Source organism: Puntigrus tetrazona, unplaced genomic scaffold (assembly GCF_018831695.1).
Source record: "Puntigrus tetrazona isolate hp1 unplaced genomic scaffold, ASM1883169v1 S000000999, whole genome shotgun sequence".
Lineage (NCBI taxonomy): Eukaryota > Metazoa > Chordata > Actinopteri > Cypriniformes > Cyprinidae > Puntigrus > Puntigrus tetrazona.
Window position 1 is genome coordinate 26,540 of NW_025048594.1, and position 16,064 is coordinate 42,603.

The following is a 16,064-nucleotide window of genomic DNA, read 5'->3' on the forward strand; positions in this document are numbered from 1 at the left end:
GTATTTCATTCATTACTTATCTAGTATAATGGCACTTGAGTGTCCCTCACCTTAAAATAGGGGGCTTTTGCAGCAGCTTTCAGCTACGGCCATCCCACCCTGTTCACGCCTGATCTCGTCTGATCTCAGAAGCTAAACAGAGTTGGGCCTAGTTAGTACTTGGATGGGAGACTGCCTGGGAATGCCAGGTGCTGTAAGTTTTTGAGTTTTTCACTACTTATCTAATACACTGGCCCTTAGTGTGGCCAAAGTTTGACCAGCTCTTTGCTTTCCCTTACTGCTTATTTAATTCAATTGCCTTTAAAGTAGCTGTTCTTTTAAACAGAGTTTGACTGTTTTTAACTACTTAACTAATGCTCTTATCTTTAATGTAGCTCATTTTGAAGTATTTTTTGTATTTCATTCATTACTTATCTAGTATAATGGCACTTAGTGTGCCTCACCTTAAAATAGGGGGCTTTTGCAGCAGCTTTAACTTACGGCCATCCCACCCTGTTCGCGCCTGATCTCGTCTTATCTCAGAAGCTAAGCAGAGTTAGGCCTAGTTAGTACTTGGATGGGGAGACTGCCTAGGAATACCAGGTGCTGTAAGTTTTTGAGTTTTTTCACTACTTATCTAATACACTGGCCCTTAGTGTGGCCAAAGTTTGACCAGCTCTTTGCTTTCCCTTACTGCTTATTTAATTCAATTGCCTTTAAAGTAGCTGTTTTTAAACAGAGTTTGACTGTTTTAACTACTTAACTAATGCTCTTATCTTTAATGTAGCTCATTTTGAAGTATTTTTTGTATTTCATTCATTACTTATCTAGTATAATGGCACTTAGTGTGCCTCACCTTAAAATAGGGGGCTTTTGCAGCAGCTCTTGCTTAAAGCCATCCCACCCTGTTCACGCCTGATCTCGTCTGATCTCAGAAGCTAAGCAGAGTTGGGCCTAGTTAGTACTTGGATGGGAGACTGCCTAGGAATACCAGGTGCTGTAAGTTTTTGAGTTTTTTCACTACTTATCTAATACACTGGCCCTTAGTGTGGCCAAAATTTTGACCAGCTCTTTGCTTTCCCTTACTGCTTATTTAATTCAATTGCCTTTAAAGTAGCTGTTCTTTAAACAGAGTTTGACTGTTTTTAACTACTTAACTAATGCTCTTATCTTTAATGTAGCTCATTTTGAAGTATTTTTTTGTATTTCATTCATTACTTATCTAGTATAATGGCACTTAGTGTGCCTCACCTTAAAATAGGGGGCTTTTTGCAGCTTTGCTACGACGGCCATCCCACCCTGTTCACGCCTGATCTCGTCTGATCTCAGAAGCTAAGCAGAGTTGGGCCTAATTAGTACTTGGATGGGAGACTGCCTAAGAATACCAGGTGCTGTAAGTTTTTGAGTTTTTCACTACTTATCTAATACACTGGCCCTTAGTGTGGCCAAAGTTTGACCAGCTCTTTGCTTTCCCTTACTGCTTATTTAATTCAATTGCCTTTAAAGTAGCTGTTCTTTAAACAGAGTTTGACTGTTTTTAACTACTTAACTAATGCTCTTATCTTTAATGTAGCTCATTTTGAAGTATTTTTTGTATTTCATTCATTACTTATCTAGTATAATGGCACTTAGTGTGCCCTCACCTTAAAATAGGGGCTTTTTGCAGCAGCTTTAGCCACGGCCATCCCACCCTGTTCACGCCTGATCTCAGAAGCTAAGCAGAGTTGGGCCTAGTTAGTACTTGGATGGGAGACTGCCTAGGAATACCAGGTGCTGTAAGTTTTGAGTTTTTCACTACTTATCTAATACACTGGCCCTTAGTGTGGCCAAAGTTTGACCAGCTCTTTGCTTTCCCTTACTGCTTATTTAATTCAATTGCCTTTAAAGTAGCTGTTCTTTAAACAGAGTTTGACTGTTTTTAACTACTTAACTAATGCTCTTATCTTTAATGTAGCTCATTTTGAAGTATTTTTTGTATTTCATTCATTACTTATCTAGTATAATGGCACTTATTGTGCCTCACCTTAAAATAGGAGCTTTTGCAGCAGCTTTCACGCTGCGGCCATACCACCTGTTCACGCCCGATCTCGTCTGATCTCAGAAGCTAATCAGAGTTGGGCCTAGTTAGTACTTGGATGGGAGACTGCCTAGGAATACCAGGTGCTGTAAGTTTTGAGTTTTTTTCACTACTTATCTAATACACTGGCCCTTAGTGTGGCCAAAGTTTAAACAGCTCTTTGCTTTCCCTTACTGCTTATTTAATTCAATTGCCTTTAAAGTAGCTGTTTTTAAACAGAGTTTGACTGTTTTTAACTACTTAACTAATGCTCTTATCTTTAATGTAGCTCATTTTGAAGTATTTTTTTGTATTTCATTCATTACTTATCTAGTATAATGGCACTTTAGTGTCCCTCACCTTAAAATAGGGGCTTTTGCAGCAGCTTTCGCTTCCGGCCATCCCACCCTGTTCACGCCTGATCTCGTCTGATCTCAGAAGCTAAGCAGAGTTGGGCCTAGTTAGTACTTGGATGGGAGACTGCCTAGGAATACCAGGTGCTGTAAGTTTTTGAGTTTTTTCACTACTTATCTAATACACTGGCCCTTAGTGTGGCCAAAGTTTGACCAGCTCTTTGCTTTCCCTTACTGCTTATTTAATTCAATTGCCTTTAAAGTAGCTGTTCTTTAAACAGAGTTTGACTGTTTTTAACTACTTAACTAATGCTCTTATCTTTAATGTAGCTCATTTTGAAGTATTTTTGTATTTCATTCATTACTTATCTAGTATAATGGCACTTAGTGTGCCTCACCTTAAAATAGGGGGCTTTTTGCAGCAGCTTTCGCTTACGGCCATCCCACCCTGTTCGCGCCTGATCTCGTCTTATCTCAGAAGCTAAGCAGAGTTAGGCCTAGTTAGTACTTGGATGGGAGACTGCCTAGGAATACCAGGTGCTGTAAGTTTTGAGTTTTTTCACTACTTATCTAATACACTGGCCCTTAGTGTGGCCAAAGTTTGACCAGCTCTTTGCTTTCCCTTACTGCTTATTTAATTCAATTGCCTTTAAAGTAGCTGTTTTTAAACAGAGTTTGACTGTTTTTAACTACTTAACTAATGCTCTTATCTTTAATGTAGCTCATTTTGAAGTATTTTTTGTATTTCATTCATTACTTATCTAGTATAATGGCACTTAGTGTGCCTCACCTTAAAATAGGGGCTTTTGCAGCAGCTCTTGCTTAAGGCCATCCCACCCTGTTCACGCCTGATCTCGTCTGATCTCAGAAGCTAAGCAGAGTTGGGCCTAGTTAGTACTTGGATGGGAGACTGCCTAGGAATACCAGGTGCTGTAAGTTTTTGAGTTTTTTCACTACTTATCTAATACACTGGCCCTTAGTGTGGCCAAAGTTTGACCAGCTCTTTGCTTTCCCTTACTGCTTATTTAATTCAATTGCCTTTAAAGTAGCTGTTCTTTAAACAGAGTTTGACTGTTTTTAACTACTTAACTAATGCTCTTATCTTTAATGTAGCTCATTTTGAAGTATTTTTTGTATTTCATTCATTACTTATCTAGTATAATGGCACTTAGTGTGCCTCACCTTAAAATAGGGGGCTTTTTGCAGCAGCTTTCGCTTACGGCCATCCCACCCTGTTCACGCCTGATCTCAGAAGCTAAGCAGAGTTGGGCCTAGTTAGTACTTGGATGGGAGACTGCCTAGGAATACCAGGTGCTGTAAGTTTTTGAGTTTTTTCACTACTTATCTAATACACTGGCCCTTAGTGTGGCCAAAGTTTGACCAGCTCTTTGCTTTCCCTTACTGCTTATTTAATTCAATTGCCTTTAAAGTAGCTGTTCTTTAAACAGAGTTTGACTGTTTTTAACTACTTAACTAATGCTCTTATCTTTAATGTAGCTCATTTTGAAGTATTTTTTGTATTTCATTCATTACTTATCTAGTATAATGGCACTTAGTGTGCCTCACCTTAAAATAGGGGCTTTTGCAGCAGCTTTAAGCACGTCCATCCCACCCTGTTCACGCCTGATCTCGTCTGTTCTCAGAAGCTAAGCAGAGTTGGGCCTAGTTAGTACTTGGATGGGAGACTGCCTAGGAATACCAGGTGCTGTAAGTTTTGAGTTTTTTCACTACTTATCTAATACACTGGCCCTTAGTGTGGCCAAAGTTTGACCAGCTCTTTGCTTTCCCCTTACTGCTTATTTAATTCAATTGCCTTTAAAGTAGCTGTTCTTTAAACAGAGTTTGACTGTTTTTAACTACTTAACTAATGCTCTTATCTTTAATGTAGCTCATTTTGAAGTATTTTTTTGTATTTCATTCATTACTTATCTAGTATAATGGCACTTAGTGTGCCTCACCTTAAAATAGGGGCTTTTTGCAGCAGCTTTCGCCACGCTCTATCCCACCCTGTTCACGCCTGATCTCGTCTGATCTCAGAAGCTAAGCAGAGTCGGGCCTAGTTAGTACTTGGATGGGAGACTGCCTAGGAATACCAGGTGCTGTAAGTTTTTGAGTTTTTCACTACTTATCTAATACACTGGCCCTTAGTGTGGCCAAAGTTTCACCAGCTCTTTGCTTTCCCTTACTGCTTATTTAATTCAATTGCCTTTAAAGTAGCTGTTCTTTAAACAGAGTTTGACTGTTTTTAACTACTTAACTAATGCTCTTATCTTTAATGTAGCTCATTTTGAAGTATTTTTTGTATTTCATTCATTACTTATCTAGTATAATGGCACTTAGTGTGCCTCACCTTAAAATAGGGGGCTTTTGCAGCAGCTTTAGCACGGCCATCCCACCCTGTTCACGCCTGATCTCGTCTGATCTCAGAAGCTAAGCAGAGTTGGGCCTAGTTAGTACTTGGATGGGAGACTGCCTAGGAATACCAGGTGCTGTAAGTTTTTGAGTTTTTTCACTACTTATCTAATACACTGGCCCTTAGTGTGGCCAAAGTTTGACCAGCTCTTTGCTTTCCCTTACTGCTTATTTAATTCAATTGCCTTTAAAGTAGCTGTTCTTTAAACAGAGTTTGACTGTTTTTAACTACTTAACTAATGCTCTTATCTTTAATGGAGCTCATTTTGAAGTATTTTTTTGTATTTCATTCATTACTTATCTAGTATAATGGCACTTAGTGTGCCTCACCTTAAAATAGGGGCTTTTGCAGCAGCTTTAGCTTACGGCCATCCCACCCTGTTCACGCCTGATCTCGTCTGATCTCAGAAGCTAAGCAGAGTTGGGCCTAGTTAGTACTTGGATGGGAGACTGCCTAGGAATACCAGGTGCTGTAAGTTTTTGAGTTTTTTCACTACTTATCTAATACACTGGCCCTTAGTGTGGCCAAAGTTTGACCAGCTCTTTGCTTTCCCTTACTGCTTATTTAATTCAATTGCCTTTAAAGTAGCTGTTCTTTAAACAGAGTTTGACTGTTTTTAACTACTTAACTAATGCTCTTATCTTTAATGTAGCTCATTTTGAAGTATTTTTTTGTATTTCATTCATTACTTATCTAGTATAATGGCACTTAGTGTGCCTCACCTTAAAATAGGGGGCTTTTTGCAGCAGCTTTTGCTTACGGCCATCCCACCCTGTTCACGCCTGATCTCGTCTGATCTCAGAAGCTAAGCAGAGTTGGGCCTAGTTAGTACTTGGATGGGAGACTGCCTAGGAATACCAGGTGCTGTAAGTTTTTGAGTTTTTTCACTACTTATCTAATACACTGGCCCTTAGTGTGGCCAAAGTTTGACCAGCTCTTTGCTTTCCCTTACTGCTTATTTAATTAAATTGCCTTTAAAGTAGCTGTTTTTTAAACAGAGTTTGACTGTTTTTAACTACTTAACTAATGCTCTTATCTTTAATGTAGCTCATTTTGAAGTATTTTTTTGTATTTCATTCATTACTTATCTAGTATAATGGCACTTAGTGTGCCTCACCTTAAAATAGGGTGCTTTTTACAGCAGCTTTTAAACACGGCCATCCCACCCTGTTCACGCCTGATCTCGTCTGATCTCAGAAGCTAAGCAGAGTTGGGCCTAGTTAGTACTTGGATGGGAGACTGCCTAGGAATACCAGGTGCTGTAAGTTTTGAGTTTTTTCACTACTTATCTAATACACTGGCCCTTAGTGTGGCCAAAGTTTGACCAGCTCTTTGCTTTCCCTTACTGCTTATTTAATTCAATTGCCTTTAAAGTAGCTGTTCTTTAAACAGAGTTTGACTGTTTTTAACTACTTAACTAATGCTCTTATCTTTAATGTAGCTCATTTTGAAGTATTTTTTTGTATTTCATTCATTACTTATCTAGTATAATGGCACTTAGTGTGCCTCACCTTAAAATAGGGGGCTTTTTGCAGCAGCTTTCGCTTACGGCCATCCCACCCTGTTCACGCCTGATCTCGTCTGATCTCAGAAGCTAAGCAGAGTTGGGCCTAGTTAGTATTTGAATGGGAGACTGCCTAGGAATACCAGGTGCTGTAGGCTTTTGAGTTTTTTCACTACTTATCTAATACACTGGCCCTTAGTGTGGCCAAAGTTTGACCAGCTCTTTGCTTTCCCTTACTGCTTATTTAATTCAATTGCCTTTAAGGTAGCTGTTCTTTAAACAGAGTTTGACTGTTTTTAACTACTTAACAAATGCTCTTATCTTTAATGTAGCTCATTTTGAAGTATTTTTTTTTGTATTTCATTCATTACTTATCTAGTATAATGGCACTTAGTGTGCCTCACCTTAAAATAGGGGGCCTTTTGCAGCAACTTTTGCTTACGGCCATACCACCCTGTTCACGCCTGATCTCGTCTGATCTCAGGAGCTAAGCAGAGTTGGGCCTAGTTAGTACTTGGATGGGAGACTGCCTTGGAATATCAGGTGCTGTAGGTTTTTGAGTTTTTCACTACTTATCTAATACACTGGCCCTTAGTGTGGCCAAAGTTTGACCAGCTCTTTGCTTTCCCTTACTGCTTATTTAATTCAATTGCCTTTAAAGTAGCTGTTCTTTAAACAGAGTTTGACTGTTTTTAACTACTTAACTAATGCTCTTATCTTTAATGGAGCTCATTTTGAAGTATTTTTTTGTATTTCATTCATTACTTATCTAGTATAATGGCACTTAGTGTGCCTCACCTTAAAATAGGGGCTTTTGCAGCAGCTTTTGCGCTACGGCCATACCACCTGTTCACGCCTGATCTCGTCTGATCTCAGAAGCTAAGCAGAGTTGGGCCTATTTAGTACTTGGATGAGAGACTGCCTAGGAATACCAGGTGCTGTAAGTTTTTGAGTTTTTTCACTACTTACCTAATACACTGGCCCTTAGTGTGGCCAAAGTTTGACCAGCTCTTTACTTTCCCTTACTGCTTATTTAATTCAATTGCCTTTAAAGTAGCTGTTCTTTAAACAGAGTTTGACTGTTTTTAACTACTTAACTAATGCTCTTATCTTTAATGTAGCTCATTTTGAAGTATTTTTTTGTATTTCATTCATTACTTATCTAGTATAATGGCACTTAGTGTGCCTCACCTTAAAATAGGGGGCTTTTTGCAGCAGCTTTCGCTTATGGCCATCCCACCCTGTTCACGCCTGATCTCGTCTGATCTCTGAAGCTAAGCAGAGTTGGGCCTAGTTAGTACTTGGATGGGAGACTGCCTAGGAATATCAGGTGCTGTAAGTTTTTGAGTTTTTTCACTACTTATCTAATACACTGGCCCTTAGTGTGGCCAAAGTTTGACCAGCTCTTTGCTTTCCCTTACTGCTTATTTAATTCAATTGCCTTTAAAGTAGCTGTTCTTTAAAAATAGTTTGACTGTTTTTAACTACTTAACTAATGCTCTTATCTTTAATGGAGCTCATTTTGAAGTATTTTTTTGTATTTCATTCATTACTTATCTAGTATAATGGCACTTAGTATGCCTCACCTTAAAATTGGGGGCTTTTTGCAGCAGCTTTCGCTTACGGCCATCCCACCCTGTTCACGCCTGATCTCGTCTGATCTCAGAAGCTAAGCAGAGTTGGGCCTAGTTAGTACTTGGATGGGAGACTGCCTAGGAATACCAGGTGCTGTAAGTTTTTGAGTTTTTTCACTACTTATCTAATACACTGGCCCTTAGTGTGGCCAAAGTTTGACCAGCTCTTTGCTTTCCCTTACTGCTTATTTAATTCAATTGCCTTTAAAGTAGCTGTTCTTTAAACAGAGTTTGACTGTTTTTAACTACTTAACTAATGCTCTTATCTTTAATGTAGCTCATTTTGAAGCATTTTTTTGTATTTCATTCATTACTTATCTAGTATAATGGCACTTTGTAGCTGCCCCTTGGTACTCACAAACAAGAGAGACGGAGAGTTTCTGACGGGTGCTTCAAGTTTTCTTTCTTTATTTCGCCCGTGAAGAGCGCCATTCAAGCTTAGTTGCGTAGCACCGTGAAACTACACAAAGAAAATCAAAGACAAATAAATACAACTCGTATACAGAATAATATAGTAAATAAAGGTTACAATTACAAAGAAACAGGTGAAAAAATAACAATTCAAATAATAAAAACGGTAGAAAACAACCACTAAATAAGCAGAGCTTGTATTAACTTGAAACAATTACAAAATGCAACAACTAAATCAACTTTACATACCTCGCTCCGCTTTACCAAAGGGTACTAAGTTGAAATTAACTGGAACCAAAGCCTCATTTACTAGAAACAATTTTTTATCTGGGCAAATTTCGGAAGAACATCGACCGTTGCCGCTCTCTGCTGCGCTGACCACCTGCGTTGCCCCGCCCTCCAATGCGTAAGGCACGTAATATGTTCAGAACTAATTTAAAGTGACAGAACCACCAATCAGTCATTTACACTCCCATCAATCATGATATGATGAATCAACAAACTGAAAATGAATCATAACATGATTTTGAACCATAGTATCACCACCTTTAAGTTTCATGAATGTATGTAATGACTAGAACATTTTGAGATATAATTACTTGATCTGATGAGGGTATCACTCAAGTCATTAACAGTCACTCTTCTTCAAGAAGCACCACCAATTTCTGGATGGGCCTTTCAATAATAGTGGACTTTGAGGGTTGACTGTGTTTATTTGAGAATTTTCGGTCTCCTATTTGTACCTTCACTCGTCTTACAAATCCATCACTCTCCTTGACAGTTTCAACCACTCTGCCTACCTGCCATTGACTTCTTGGGAGTATATCCTCTTTGACGACACGACATCATTTATTTTGAGATTTCTACGAGGAGTATGCCACTTTTGTCGTGTAGAAATGTTAAGAAGATACTCCTTCTTCCAGCGACTCCAAAACTGCTCAACTAAGTATTGGACTCTGCGCCAACGTTTTGTAAGCGTACATGTCGTCTTTGACAAATTTTCCTGGAGGTGGAAGTGCAACATCAGACTTCATCAGTATCAAATGGTTTGGGGTTAGAGGTTCGAGTGAATTTGGATCATTAATCCCATCAACCGTTAGTGGACGACTGTTAACTATTGCAGTTGCTTCATAGAACATCGTTCTAAGTGATGCATCGTCAAGCCTGCCTGGGCACAGAGCGAGTGTGGCATTGAGTACATTTCGCACAGTTCGTATTTGACGCTCCCAGATGCCTCCAGCGTGGCTTGCCGAAGGAGCATTAAAGACAAATTCGCATTGTTTATCTGCAAGAAAAGCTTCCAGAGCTTTGGTGTCAACTTGTTTCAATGACTCTTTAAACTCATTTCTGGCTCCCACAAAGTTGGTACCGTGATCACAATGAAGTTCGCGAACTGCTCCTCTAAGGCTCACAAAACACCTCAAAGCATTGATGAAAGCATCCGTTGTCAAATCTTCAATCATTTCAATATGAACTGCGCGAGATGAGAAACAGGTGAATATTAACCCATACCTCTTGTACTCCTTGCGAGATTTCTTAACAACAAATGGTCCAAAGCAGTCCATGCCACAGAACGTAAAGGGTGCAGATACTTCGACACGCTCTTTGGGAAGTTCTGCCATGCGTTGTTCTTCTGTAGGTCGTCTAAGTTTTCGACACTGCACACACTTGTGTATCAGCTTGGCAACTAACTTGCTGACTCCAATGATCCACAGCCCATTCATTCTAAGCTCCATTTGAGTTTGATTCCGACCCTGATGACAAACCTTGGCATGGTAATGTGACAGAATTAGCTTGGAGATGTAACTATCCTTTGGGAGAATCACAGGATGTTTTAGTTGTTGACTGAGTGATGACATCCTCAATCTTCCACCTACCGAAGAAGACCTTTGTCCAAAATGGGATCTAGGTGATACAAAGCACTAGTACTTGGAAGAATGTTTCCCTTCTCAATCATTCCCTTTTCTTTGGAGAAGGCTTCCTGCTGAGCAAGTTTGATCACCACTTCAGCAGCTCTTTGACGTTCCTCAACAGTCACATGATCACTGGGGAATTTTTGTTTTGATCCTAGCCTTTTGATCCTTGCAACAACCTTTAGGAGCCTTGACCAAGAGGAAAATCGACTGAAACGACTGAGAATGTCCACACTGTCATCAACTGTTGTTGAGAACGTTTGGACTGATTTAACTTCAGGATCACCAACCAGCAGGTTAATGGCGGTGTACGGTGTTGGACTTACTTCTTGCTTCCACAGGAATTTGGGTCCAGGTAACCAGATCGACGAAGAGATGTCAGAGGTGTGTAACCCTCTAGAGGCATAATCAGCTGGGTTTTCTGTGGTATTTACGTAATACCACTGAGCTGGATCCGTAATGTCCCTTATCATCTGCACACGGTTAGCAACGAATACATGAAATCTTCGTGCTTCGTTGTTGATATAAGCCAGAACGACTTGTGAATCTGTCCAGAAGAACTCTTGGTCAATCTTCATATCAAGCTCTGTTTTCAGCACGACACTCATTTTTGCAGACAAGACAGCCGCCGCAAGCTCTAATCTAGGTATGCTTGTGATTTTTGTAGGTGCAACTCTGGCCTTTGCCATCACCAAACTGCAATGCACTTTATTCTCTGCATTTTTGAACCGGAGATAAGAACAAGACCCATATCCCGTATTACTTGCGCGCCGGAGAAGTGGTGCAGCTCCGTTCTGATGATTTCACCGTAAGCATTTGGGTGATAACATCTTGGTATGGTGACTTCCTTAAGCTTCTGAAGACCATTTTTCCAATTCTCCCACCGTGAACATAATTCATCTGGAGGCTGATCATCCCATCCTATACCTCTTCGACACAGTTCTTGCAGGATGCTCTTTCCCTGTAGAATGAATGGTGCAACAAATCCAAGTGGGTCGTACAGGGATGCAATAACAGACAAGATACCACGGCGGGTTGATGGCAGATCTTTGAAGCTGATGTTAAAGTTGAAAGTGTCATCCTTTGTTGACCACTGAATGCCAAGTATGTGACCTGTCTGTGTTGCTTCCAAATTTAAGTCGAGGGGCTTGGATGCAATAACCCTTTCTGATGCATCTATGCTGCTGAGAGCTTCATCCTCATTTGAGTTGAATTTATGAAGCCGTAAGCCTCCACGCCTACACAGCGCTTGAGCATCAGCAATCAGTTCTTTGGCTTCATCAACTGAATGAACACTAGTTAACCCATCGTCTACATAGAAGTTCCTTTCAACGAACTTTGCTGCCAATGGGTGATTGGCTTTGTACTGCTGCGCCAGGTACTTCAGACCGAAATTAGCACACCCTGGAGATGACGTAGCGCCAAGAGGTGGACTGCCATGCGATAGTCTTGAGGCTCTTTCTCCAAGTCTCCACCCTCCCACCATAGAAACCTTAGATAATTGCGTTCATCTGGAGGGACAAAGAACTGGTGAAACATCTTTTCTATGTCACAAGTGAATGCAACCTGTTCCTTTCTGAATCGGCAGAGTACTCCCACTAATGAGTTGATTAAGTCAGGTCCGGTCAGAAGAGCATCGTTTAGAGATATACCGCGAAATTTAGCTGAACAATCGAACACAACCCTCAGCTTATCTGGGTTTTGAGGGTGGTATACCCCATGGTGTGGAATGTACCATACAGTCTCTCCTTCGGATATCACTGGGGCTGGTTCAGCATCGCCTTTGTTAATGCTCCTCCATGAAGGCTTTGTAGTGATCAAAATATTGCTTGTTAGACTTGAGTCTTTTCTTGAGATGCTGTAAGCGGGAAGCTGCTAACCTCTTGTTATTTGGTAGTGAGGGTTGGCCGCTACATTTGAAAGGGAGAGGAAGTTCATAATGTCCATTTTCCTTCTGTTTGATATTGGCACTAAGATGCTGTATGAAACGAACATCCTCCTGAGATACACTTTTATTCTCATAGCCTCTCTCATTGAAATCGGACTCTAGAATCCTCAAGACATCGATGGGTGATGGAGCAGGTATTTCTCTAACTGCCACTCTATGGACGAAACTCTGACTTCCCTGTCTGTCTAGGTGTGGATTAGAGAGACCAATAATACTCCAGCCAAGCTTGGTTTTTTGAGCAAAGGGTTCATTTGTACCACCTATAATGACTTCAAGGAGCTAGAGCTGATGGGCAGTCAAATCCTATCAACAGTCCAACCTCGCAATTCTGAACTGGTGGCAATTGGTTAGCCAGATGTTTGAGGTGAGGCCACTGCAATGCCGTTGTCTTGGTTGGAATATAGGATTTGTCAACAGGAATGAAGTCTCTAGTATATGCTTGCCGTAGTTGAATAGAGTTACTTGCTTGAAGTCCTCGAACTTGCAGACCACAAACCCTTTTACTGCCAGTGATAGTATCAACGGATGTCATAGTGCTAAGTCTAAGTTTCACCGGTTGAGTGCTTACATTTAAGTCATCAAGAAGATCATCCAGAATGAACGTTGAGTCGCTTTGGGTGTCCAGCAGAGCATAGGTAAGTACTTCTCTTTGTGGTTCTTCCACTGTAGAAATGAAGACTGGCACGATACTGGACGTAGCAGAAGAACTTTGTGTAAGTGCATGGGTCATGACTTTGTGCAGTTCCTGACTTGCTTGAACCTCTACAGAAGTTTTCCTTAAGTCTTTCGGAGGTACTTTATTTCTTTCTTCATGCAAGCAGGTAGGGTGATTTCGGCTACATGTTCCACATTTATGTCGTCTTTTACAGTCTTTAACGATATGACCCTTTCTGAGACACCCGAAGCAGAGATGATTTTCTTGAATGAAGGCCTTCTTGTCTTCAATGTTTCTTTCTGCAAATGTAGGACATAGGGCAATGCTGTGTTTTTCATCTTTACAGACAAAGCATGATGCCTTTGGTTTAGAACTGAATGTTCCAAGCCTTTTAGAGCTAAAATCTTTCACATCAGCCTTCGTACTGAGAATCTTAGCTCGCTTGGGAAACCTTTCATCTGAGTTTTTCGGATACACAAAAAGTGGGGACGTGATGGGGTTACATACTATTCTGGTTTCCTTTTGCAGGAACTCTGTGAAATGCTTGAAACCTGGATAGTCCCCTGATGCGTCTAGCTCTTCCACCACAATTCGATTCCACTTGCGCACTATCCACTCAGGAAGTTTCTTTAGTAACTTGTGGTTTTCCTCACAATCATTTAGGATGGCTAGTCCTTTAACGTGAGGAGTCGCCTCGACACATCCTCGTAGGAAGTCAGTGAAGTCTCGTAGGGCAGTAGGATCGTTTACCCCAATTTTGGGCCACCTCATCAGTTTGTCTCGAAAAGCCTTTTGCAGTATGAATGAATTCCCATACCTATCTTGCAGGACTTTCCACGCGCCTTGGTACGCATCCTCTGAATTTCTGTAGAAATATCCCTCCACTGCCTTGCGAGCTTCTCCAACGAGGTAATTTTTAAGATAGAACATCTTCTCACTAGGTGGAATGGGCTTTCGATCAATAAGGGCCATAAAGGACATTTTCCAATCTATGAATTTCAAAGGATCGCCAGCGAAGATTGTGGGTTCAGGAACGGGCAGTCGATGTGTGCTTAATGAGTCTGCTATTGCTTGAGCTAGAGTAGCATTATGCTGAGGAGACTGGGCTTTATGCTCCTCACAGGAAGCGTGTTGTGGCAAGAACAATTCGGCTTCTGGGTTTAGTTGAAATGTAGGCACTGTTCTTGTAAAGTCAAGGTGAGTGCTAAAGTCTATTTCTTCATCAACGCACTGAATAGTGCCTTCAAGATCATTATACGCTTTAACACGAGCTGCTGCTATCTTTACTTCTTTGTTTACTTGCAACTGATGTAACTGTTTCCTCTCCTCTTCTAGCTTTAGCTGCATTTCAATCTCCTGTTGCTTTATTTCTGCAAGCATCTTAGCTTCACAAAGCTTCCAATCACTCTCCATTTTATTTAGTTTCGTTTGTTGGTCATGGATTTCTTGCATAGCTTTAGCTTGCTCTTGTTTCGCTGCAAGTTCTGCCTCTGCATCAGCTCGTTTACTTGAGATCTTGGAGGACTTTGATTGACTACCTGTTCCCTGCGATGACTCTGAAATTACTGTATTTGTTTTTGTGTGTCCAAAGATGGATCCGTACTCATCTTTATTTAGCACTTGTCTCACTCTTTCTTTCACAAGCTCTTCATTATAACCCTCTTCTACAGTTTCCAGCCGTTTACTCAAAAGATCCCTGATTTCAGCAGTCAGTGCAGCACAAGTGTCCATACGATTGACAATGTCTGGAGAAGTAGCATGGTTACGTAATATTGGTTCATAGTGCCGATAAACTGAATCATGTTGGCTTTGAATGTCTTGCTGCAATCTTTCGAGAGTCTCACGTGAACAGAACATTTTCAGTCTTGATCTAGTCTCTTTTGCAGACCCCTTCCAGCCTTTATAAGACTTAAAGAAAGCCTTCTCCTGTTTCTTGGCTTCCTGTTCACGCATCTCCAGACCCTTTTCTGTGAAGCTTCTCTCACGTGAGCTTGATCTGACCTGCTGCACAGGTGGGTTGCTTACTTCTGCTGGGAGTGACCTCTCACCTACTCGTTCGACTGTATGCACAACAGTATCTTCTTCCATGGTCTCCTCTGCTTTTAGGACTCGGGGGAAACTTCGGGGGTGAATGATACCACTCTCACCAGACCTCTAATATGTAAGCCTCAAAGAATATTAGCAAGCAGGATCAGTGCAAATGCAAATAACAGTATACAACATTCAAAGACAAACTTTCTAAAGAATTCACCAGAAAATTAAAATTTTCACAAAGTGTTGTTAACGTTAACACTCACACTCACTGTAACTTTAAATGCTCGACAGATTCAAGTTCCTTTAAGCAATGCTCTAATTATACTCGAAATAATGTATTTCAATTTTTAAAGTATGAAATAAATGACATGTTGCACAGCATTAATTTTTTCTTTTAACTTCGAGCCCTTTGTTATTTAAATGTTTGATGTCCATGAAATATTCTTTTTTTCTTTTGAGCACTGCAACTTACAAAGTTCAGGGTGAATGGACGCCGCTTACGCAGTGTAATCTTCTTTAACTCTCCTGTCGCTCAAAGTCTCACGCTGCATCTAAAGGAACTGTTATACCGCCACCTTCCGACCTTGCTCTTTAAGCTTTCCGATGACGCCACGACCCCGCGGCTTGCCCACGTGGAAATGGTCGCGCTGTAGCGTTGCGTTCCATGAAGACGACGACGGGCGTTGTACTAGATGCGCGCTTCCTTTAAGCTTCGAGTTTCACTGTAGCTGCCCCTTGGTACTCACAAACAAGAGAGACGGAGAGTTTCTGACGGGTGCTTCAAGTTTTCTTTCTTTATTTCGCCCGTGAAGCGCCATTCAAGCTTAGTTGCGTAGCACCGTGAAACTACACAAAGAAAATCAAAGACAAATAAATACAACTCGTATACAGAATAATATAGTAAATAAAGGTTACAATTACAAAGAAACAGGTGAAAAAATAACAATTCAAATAATAAAAACGGTAGAAAACAACCACTAAATAAGCAGAGCTTGTATTAACTTGAAACAATTACAAAATGCAACAACTAAATCAACTTTACATACCTCGCTCCGCTTTACCAAAGGGTACTAAGTTGAAATTAACTGGAACCAAAGCCTCATTTACTAGAAACAATTTTTTATCTGGGCAAATTTCGGAAGAACATCGACCGTTGCCGCTCTC

General features: G+C 40.6%; 19 pseudogenes; all 19 read left to right on the top strand.

The window, feature by feature from the left end:
• The first annotated feature begins 81 nt into the window (after positions 1–81).
• LOC122339973 lies at positions 82–200 on the top strand (annotated as a pseudogene).
• A 274-nt stretch (positions 201–474) lies between these two features.
• On the top strand, positions 475–594 carry LOC122340026 (annotated as a pseudogene).
• A 272-nt stretch (positions 595–866) lies between these two features.
• LOC122339970 lies at positions 867–985 on the top strand (annotated as a pseudogene).
• A 275-nt stretch (positions 986–1,260) lies between these two features.
• On the top strand, positions 1,261–1,379 carry LOC122340008 (annotated as a pseudogene).
• Positions 1,380–2,033: 654 nt separating this feature from the next.
• On the top strand, positions 2,034–2,151 carry LOC122340053 (annotated as a pseudogene).
• Positions 2,152–2,425: 274 nt separating this feature from the next.
• On the top strand, positions 2,426–2,544 carry LOC122339960 (annotated as a pseudogene).
• A 274-nt stretch (positions 2,545–2,818) lies between these two features.
• LOC122339997 lies at positions 2,819–2,937 on the top strand (annotated as a pseudogene).
• A 271-nt stretch (positions 2,938–3,208) lies between these two features.
• On the top strand, positions 3,209–3,327 carry LOC122339966 (annotated as a pseudogene).
• Positions 3,328–3,602: 275 nt separating this feature from the next.
• LOC122340024 lies at positions 3,603–3,711 on the top strand (annotated as a pseudogene).
• Positions 3,712–3,983: 272 nt separating this feature from the next.
• LOC122340028 lies at positions 3,984–4,102 on the top strand (annotated as a pseudogene).
• A 665-nt stretch (positions 4,103–4,767) lies between these two features.
• LOC122339998 lies at positions 4,768–4,886 on the top strand (annotated as a pseudogene).
• Positions 4,887–5,160: 274 nt separating this feature from the next.
• Positions 5,161–5,279, top strand: LOC122340083 (annotated as a pseudogene).
• A 276-nt stretch (positions 5,280–5,555) lies between these two features.
• LOC122340084 lies at positions 5,556–5,674 on the top strand (annotated as a pseudogene).
• Positions 5,675–5,950: 276 nt separating this feature from the next.
• On the top strand, positions 5,951–6,069 carry LOC122339982 (annotated as a pseudogene).
• A 275-nt stretch (positions 6,070–6,344) lies between these two features.
• LOC122339959 lies at positions 6,345–6,463 on the top strand (annotated as a pseudogene).
• A 278-nt stretch (positions 6,464–6,741) lies between these two features.
• LOC122339951 lies at positions 6,742–6,860 on the top strand (annotated as a pseudogene).
• A 274-nt stretch (positions 6,861–7,134) lies between these two features.
• LOC122340047 lies at positions 7,135–7,252 on the top strand (annotated as a pseudogene).
• Positions 7,253–7,528: 276 nt separating this feature from the next.
• On the top strand, positions 7,529–7,647 carry LOC122339974 (annotated as a pseudogene).
• Positions 7,648–7,923: 276 nt separating this feature from the next.
• Positions 7,924–8,042, top strand: LOC122340085 (annotated as a pseudogene).
• Positions 8,043–16,064: the final 8,022 nt, after the last annotated feature.